At 39.0% G+C, this 6,895-nt stretch overlaps 1 pseudogene; it reads right to left on the bottom strand.

Annotated features, from left to right (window-relative positions):
• Positions 1 to 3,252: 3,252 nt before the first annotated feature.
• LOC101541774 (glycylpeptide N-tetradecanoyltransferase 1-like) lies at positions 3,253 to 4,271 on the bottom strand (annotated as a pseudogene).
• Between the last annotated feature and the right edge of the window lie 2,624 nt (positions 4,272 to 6,895).

Below are 6,895 nucleotides of genomic sequence, written 5' to 3'. Positions count from 1 at the left end.
TGAATTTGGAGACTATTATGCTTAATGCAGTTAGTCAAATGGAGGGTGTCAAAAATAGAATTATCTCATATGTAGGATATAGTAGAGTAACAGTTGCCGAGAGACAGCACAAATAGGAAACTGATCTTGAGTAGGAATCTTTTCAAAGGGTGGTTGGGAGCTGGGTAAGAGAGCACTGAGACAAAAATGGAGGGAAGCAGACACTCCAGTGAAATGTTCGGTGCTGGGATGTTTAATGCATATAACCTTACCATTAACAGTATTATAAACCACTGTGTCTAAATAGAAAATGAAAAAAGGATTTAGATGAGTAAAAGAGGCTATTAAAAAAGTCTGCTAGTTGATCATAAAATCCTAAATATGGGACCAGAAAATGGGGAGAGTAAATGAAAATACACATTTCTGAAGAAGCGAGTTGGATATTTAATAGGCACATTAAAAGGTGATGTCTTATCATCGCTCATTATTAGGAAAATCTAAATCATGATGACAATAAGATATATTTCTAGTGACAATGGCACATATCAAGAAAATTGAAAAATAAAATCTGTGTTGATGAGGATGTGGTACAAAAAATCTCTCATGCACTGTGGGTGGGAAAGTTTTCTGGTGCAACCCTTGTGAAAAACAGTATGGAGATTTCTCAGAAAAGTAAAGATCAAACTACCATATGAACCAGCATTTCTACTTCTTGATATCTATCCAGACACAAAACCACTCATTCAAAAGGCTATGTGCATACCATAATTCATTACAGCACTTAGTACAATAGCTTTTATAAAAGATAAGGAATCAACTCAGGTTTCCAATGACAGATGAGTGGAAAACAAAATTTTACACACACACACACACACACACACATACACACATTGGAGTACTATGTAAGTGCAAGAAATAGTGAAATAATGTAACTTTCTGCAAATTGGATAAAATTGAAAAGTATTAAGTGAAGTCAGAAGAAGCCAAGTATCAGATTATCTTCCTTAATTGACATGTATAGAAAAACAGAACAGGAGAATGCAAGGTATCAAACTTGTGTGGACAGTTCAATTATCCTTGTTATGGAAATGAGAAGGACATGGAAGGAAAGAAATTAGGGGGAAGGCAGTGATTACAGATGGGTGGACGTAACAGGAGCAAGGACCACTGGCCTTGGGCACTTCAGTGTTGTAGAGGTATGGTGTATATTTACATCTAAACCACAGAGACAGCAACACTGCCAGAATGGGACCCAGACAATAACTTAACTAAAAGATGTGCCTGCTTAGAAGACAGGCTGTGGAGTGGGAAGGAATATAGGAATATTAGTGGAGGGAAGTTGACCAGTGTGATAGGATTAGTGTTGGAATGCTATATACCTAAAACTCTGTTGTGAACAGATTTGTAAATTATAGCACACAATTTAAAAAACAATTTTCCTGAAAAAATCAATAGTTTTATGAATTATGATTAATTTATTGTCAATAGTTATTAATTATTTGAATTCTAAAACTAAATTCATTTTTCATGCTGCAGGAATGGCATGTAGATGATAGCAGGGATCAACAGCTTCAAAGCTGGTGTCTTCTCTACCACTGAGATATACCCACTATTGTCATAAATGGATTTAGAATTTATCCTTCCTCATAAAGTATTAAAATCATGAGATATGAAACTATCTTGTTTCTCAAATAAAAGTGGAAACAATGCAGATACAAGTTCTGATTAACAACAGGGCAAAGTCCTCAGCATAGTATAAATGAAGATATAATTATAACACACAACCATTCAATCATAGCAAGAAATAAAGAATGATAATCTAAAATAAAGGCAAGTTATCCTCAAGAGTGAGCTTATCATATTGAGAGAGTTAATAATTTGATGAATCAAATAAGGCATTTTGTAATTTAACACAGTACTACACTCCTGATGCAGGTGAAATATAAACTCAGTTATTTTGCTCTAGAAACAGATCCAATACCTTAGTTTTATTTGACACTGTGCATTTTATAGTGAGTTTTAATGTCTTATGTTGAATTAGATTGCACAATTTGGTACTTTTTGCCTGTAGCTTTTTTTGTTGCACAGATTACTTTCCCTGGTCTTCCTATGTTATTTCTCGGGCAGTTTGACCAAAAAAAAAAAAAACTATTATACAAATTTTTAGGGGAGAGGGAAAGCATAAATTTAATTCCATAGTTATGAATAATTTGCATCACTATATAATGGGAAACAAAGGGTTGAAGACCAAGGGATTTTATTCTAGAAGTAGTGAGTAGGTTCAATATCTCCTGGTAATGAAAAGGCTACCTTGAAGAAGAAAGAATGATTCATAGGAACAAAACAGATGTTCCATAAAGATAGGCTTCTTCTATAGTAAGCCTATTTTTGGAGATGAGCAAATATCTAGGAAATCTTCATTATTTAAAATAAAAAAAATATTTCTTCTGAAGCTAGCAGGACCTGGTTTGACCTTAGTTCCAGAGGGAAAGTTGACATATTGGATAAAAGGCTTGCTCTAAACATTTTGAGAAAAACTGATGTGAAAATTTGGAGACTTATCCTTTACCTTCATATGCATTTTATATATAAATATAAATACACATTAGCTTAATAATGTCTTAAGAACAAGTGATATTTTAGCAGTACTGATGTGTAAATACTTGTTACACAGACAAATGTTTTAGTCAAGACTATCTGAACACTGTTGACTCTGTAGAGTATGCTCTGAACAAAACAATTTACCTCTTTTATTTTGCAATCAATATTCTATCCAATGCTTTCAAATCATTTTCATCTTTTTAAATTTTTGTTTTCAATTTGTATTTATAATAAGAGATTTTTCCTGTGTAAATTGTACCATTAATAATTAAAAGATCAAGATTTTGTTTTGCATATCAGATTTCATCAACTATAGCTTCTGCATTCTACACATAAAGCTTTTGTTTGTGCAAATTGCTTTTGTTTGTTTATTTGGTTTGGTTTTAGAGTCACACCCATAAATGCTCAGGAATTACTCCTGGTTCTGCACTCAGAATTTACTCCTGGCAATACTCAGTGGACTCGATGGGATGTAGGGGATGTACCTGGGTAGGGAGTGCAAAGCAAGGGCCCAAACCACTATATTACTTCTCTGGCCATGGCATACATTTTTTAATTCGACAAAATCCATGTTTAACTTTTATTTTTTTATATATATAATATATATATATATATATACTTTTTATTATTCACATGTTAACTCCATAATATGCCAATCAGGGGCCAGTTTTCAGCAGTTACATTCCCTTGATCATGCTGCAGAAGAATGTGATTAATTGGAAAACAGGGAGACCAGAGACCCGGCCAGCGGTGACAGCACGCGGCCCGTGCCACTGCAATGCCACTGACAATTCAGCGGCGGTTTGGTAAAGCCGGCTCCGTTCTGCTCCCTTTCCCAGGGATTCTCACGTCTGTGAAATTGGACCAACAGGTGGTGGGTTCCATTTCAGTGGAATTTGAGTTTGAGTTTTAGTGGCTTTGTCCAGAAGCTCACGGGCGGCTGGTTACTGTCACACCAGGCCGACCTTCTCCGCCCCCATGCTGGGGCACTTCCAATTGTAAAGGTAGTACTGCAGGTTGCCGTCCCCGATGCCGAACTTGAGCTTCTCCAGGAAGGTTCTGTTCCCTATGAGATCCAGTGCATTGAACACGTCAAACCCTTTCAACTTGGCGAGCACCAGGGCGTCGCTCATGAGGTCGAGGAGGGGCATCTGGGTGTGGACGTTGTAGAAGGAAGAAGCAGCTTTCAGAGTCCTGTGGGTGGGGTGGTTCATGATGGTGGAGGGGAGTGTATAGAAACTCGGGAAGTCGGTCACCTCGCCGCCAGCGCTCTCCACCACGAAGGTGTCGATGATGTTCTCCTGCGGGTAGAACCCGTGCTCCACCTCCTCCTGGCTCATGACGGGCGCGAGGTGGAACTGTCGCAGGTACCGCGCCAGGAGCTGGTGCACGGCGGGAATGTCTTTCTTCTCCATTGGTCACAGCCCAGTTGTCTTGGGCGTCTCTGGCAATCGGTAGAGCTTCATGGTGCGTTGCATGGTCATGTTTCTGCTCAGGTGGGAGGACTTCACCTCAATCAGCTTGCGTGGGTTCAGGGACTGATGCCAGTACCTGCAGGTAGCAACAGGCTTTGGCAACACTACCCCGGCAGTGTACACAGCCTGAAAGATGCCTTCCAGGTGGGCCCGCCGAGTTATCTCACGGATCAGGACAGGCGCCACCCGCTTGGAGCGCAGCTTCTTGTTGGGCACACGGGACGAGAGTATGACAGCAGTGAAGCTGCGGGCACCCTCGCTGCCGCAGCTGAGGGAAGGGAACGGGAACGGCCACGAGCACTGCAGCGATTGCGAGAACGAGGAGGACAACAGCTACAACCGGGGTGGTTTGAGTCCAGCCAATGACACTGGAGCCAAAAAGAAGAAAAAGAAACAAGAAGAAGAAAGAGAAAGGCAGCGAGACGGATTCTGCCCAGGACCAGCCTTGAAGATGAACTCTGTGCCCGCCGAGAGGATCCAGGAGATACAGAAGGCCATTGAATTGTTCTCAGTGGGGCAGGGACCCGCCAAAACCATGGAGGAGGCCAGCAAGCGAAGCTACCAGTTCTGGGATACACAGCCTGTCCCCAAATTAGGGGAGGTGGTGAACACGCACGGGCCGGTGGAGCCCGACAGAGACAACATCCGCCAGGAGCCCTACACCCTGCCCCAGGGCTTCACCTGGGACACCCTGGACCTGGGCGACCGCGGGGTGCTGAAAGAACTTTACACCCTCCTGAACGAGAACTATGTGGAAGACGATGACAACATGTTCCGATTTGACTATTCCCCCGAATTTCTTTTGTGGGCGCTCCGGCCACCTGGCCGGCTCCCCCAGTGGCACTGCGGGGTTCGGGTTGTCTCAAGTTGGAAGCTGGTTGGGTTCATCAGTGCCATCCCTGCCAACATCCACATCTACGTCATGGAGAAGAAGATGGTGGAGACCAACTTCCTGTGTGTCCATGTTTAACTTTTAGGATATGAATTTTTGTCAAGAATATTTTATTTTTATATACTTTTTAACTAATAAAAGATATATGCAATTTTAGCTGTTGCCTATTATATTTCGTTTCTACAATGTTTAATGTTTCAATAGTTCTTTGACAGGACTAAGTTTTCCTATCATATATTTTTGGATTAGATTCCACTTTCATGAACTTTACTATGCAAAATTGATTTACAATGCTCCATAAATCTAAGTTTTCCTGGGCTAGATGTTGCACTTCTTACATTTACCAACAAGTATTCATTATGTAACATGCTCTAGGAACACTATAAAATCAAATTACCATCTTAACAAGATAAAAGCAAGGATGTCAACACTTTCTTTACTGTCAAGGACATGGACAGCAAAATGGAGGAGAAAAAAATAATCTTTTCAAAATAATTATATATAGTTAGTAGTCTACTAATAAGGAATGCATGTATGTTTCAGAATAAAATCCAATTTGTGTCCCAAGTTTTGCCACTGAAAGTTTGGTCTATGGAAGGCTTAAGTACTCCACATTTTCTTGTTCATTGGCTGCTTCTCAGTGACTATTTAGAGTAAGCCAATGAATTGGATTTATTTTCAAAAACTTATATAAATCACCTCTCCCCAAACCATTATACATTATACATGTCCCAAAGAAAGGTTTTTAAGATGTTCAATCTAATGAATAAAAAATCTATGAGATGTCATGTCAGATGTGAAACTGATCTATTTTAAAGACAAGAAACAAGTTCTCGAGTGTGTGTGGAGAAAAAAAATCCTCATTCTTTTTTACTCTGAATGCTATTTTTTGGGAACGCAAATTGATCGAGCCTCAATGGAAAGCAATATGGAGGTTTCTAAAAATATTAAAAATAGAGCTATTGTTTGATATGATGATTTTACTATTAGGTACTACTTTCAAATACTAGAATTCAAAAATACATATGCACTGCTATGTTCATTGCAGTATTATTTACAATAGACAAGATATGGAAGCAACTCAAGTTCACAACAGAAGGTGAATAAATAAATCATAAATATACACAATGAAACTAACTAGAGTTGTTAAAAAAGATGAATCAGGTCATTTGTGACATAGATGGAATGAAAGGGTGTTATACTAAGCAAAATAAATTAGAATAAGACATATACCAGAGGCAATGTGATTTTAATAGTAGTGAGTTATAAAGCCAAAATAAAGAACAGATAAAGTAGTTATGATCTACATACACAAAAAATAGCAGGCAGCAATAAGAAAACAAATCATATACTTTGCAGCAATAGATGGAATTAGAGGCTATAGTTCTAAGCAAAATAAGCCAGAGGTAGAAGGACAAATATAGGAAAATATCAGTCCTCTGTGGTATAGAAAGGAAACAAATCAAGGGCATGGCCATTATCAATCAATAATAAGTTTTGGATACTAAAATACAAACCTGAAAGAGCTGGGCTTGGGGGTAGGGAGTGGGAAAACAATGAAGTTGACGGGAAGAAACATGGCAATGTAAGTGGAGGGTCTTGATATGTAGGTGATACTAAGAAGGTAATAGTATGCACTGCAACCAATAAATAATGTGGGTTGGGTGAGGATTAGATTAGGAGTGACAGATGGATAACAGAAAGGCCATGGACCCTTGGGGTGGCATGGCTATGCAGTAACTTTGCACATCAATACTAGAACCTTGAAAACTATCATAATCCTATTATCTCAAAAATGTTTTTAAAGAAGTAAACCAAGGGAAGAAACAAAACAAAAATGAAAGAAAACAGAAATCCTTAGATTTTGGCACCAAATTTGGTTTCTATTATAGGGGTTAAGGGAGGGGATCAAATATATTATACCTTCAGTGATGGGCATACTATGGTA

Source organism: Sorex araneus, chromosome 2, assembly GCF_027595985.1.
Source record: "Sorex araneus isolate mSorAra2 chromosome 2, mSorAra2.pri, whole genome shotgun sequence".
Lineage (NCBI taxonomy): Eukaryota > Metazoa > Chordata > Mammalia > Eulipotyphla > Soricidae > Sorex > Sorex araneus.
This window is presented reverse-complemented; position numbering and strand designations above follow the sequence as displayed.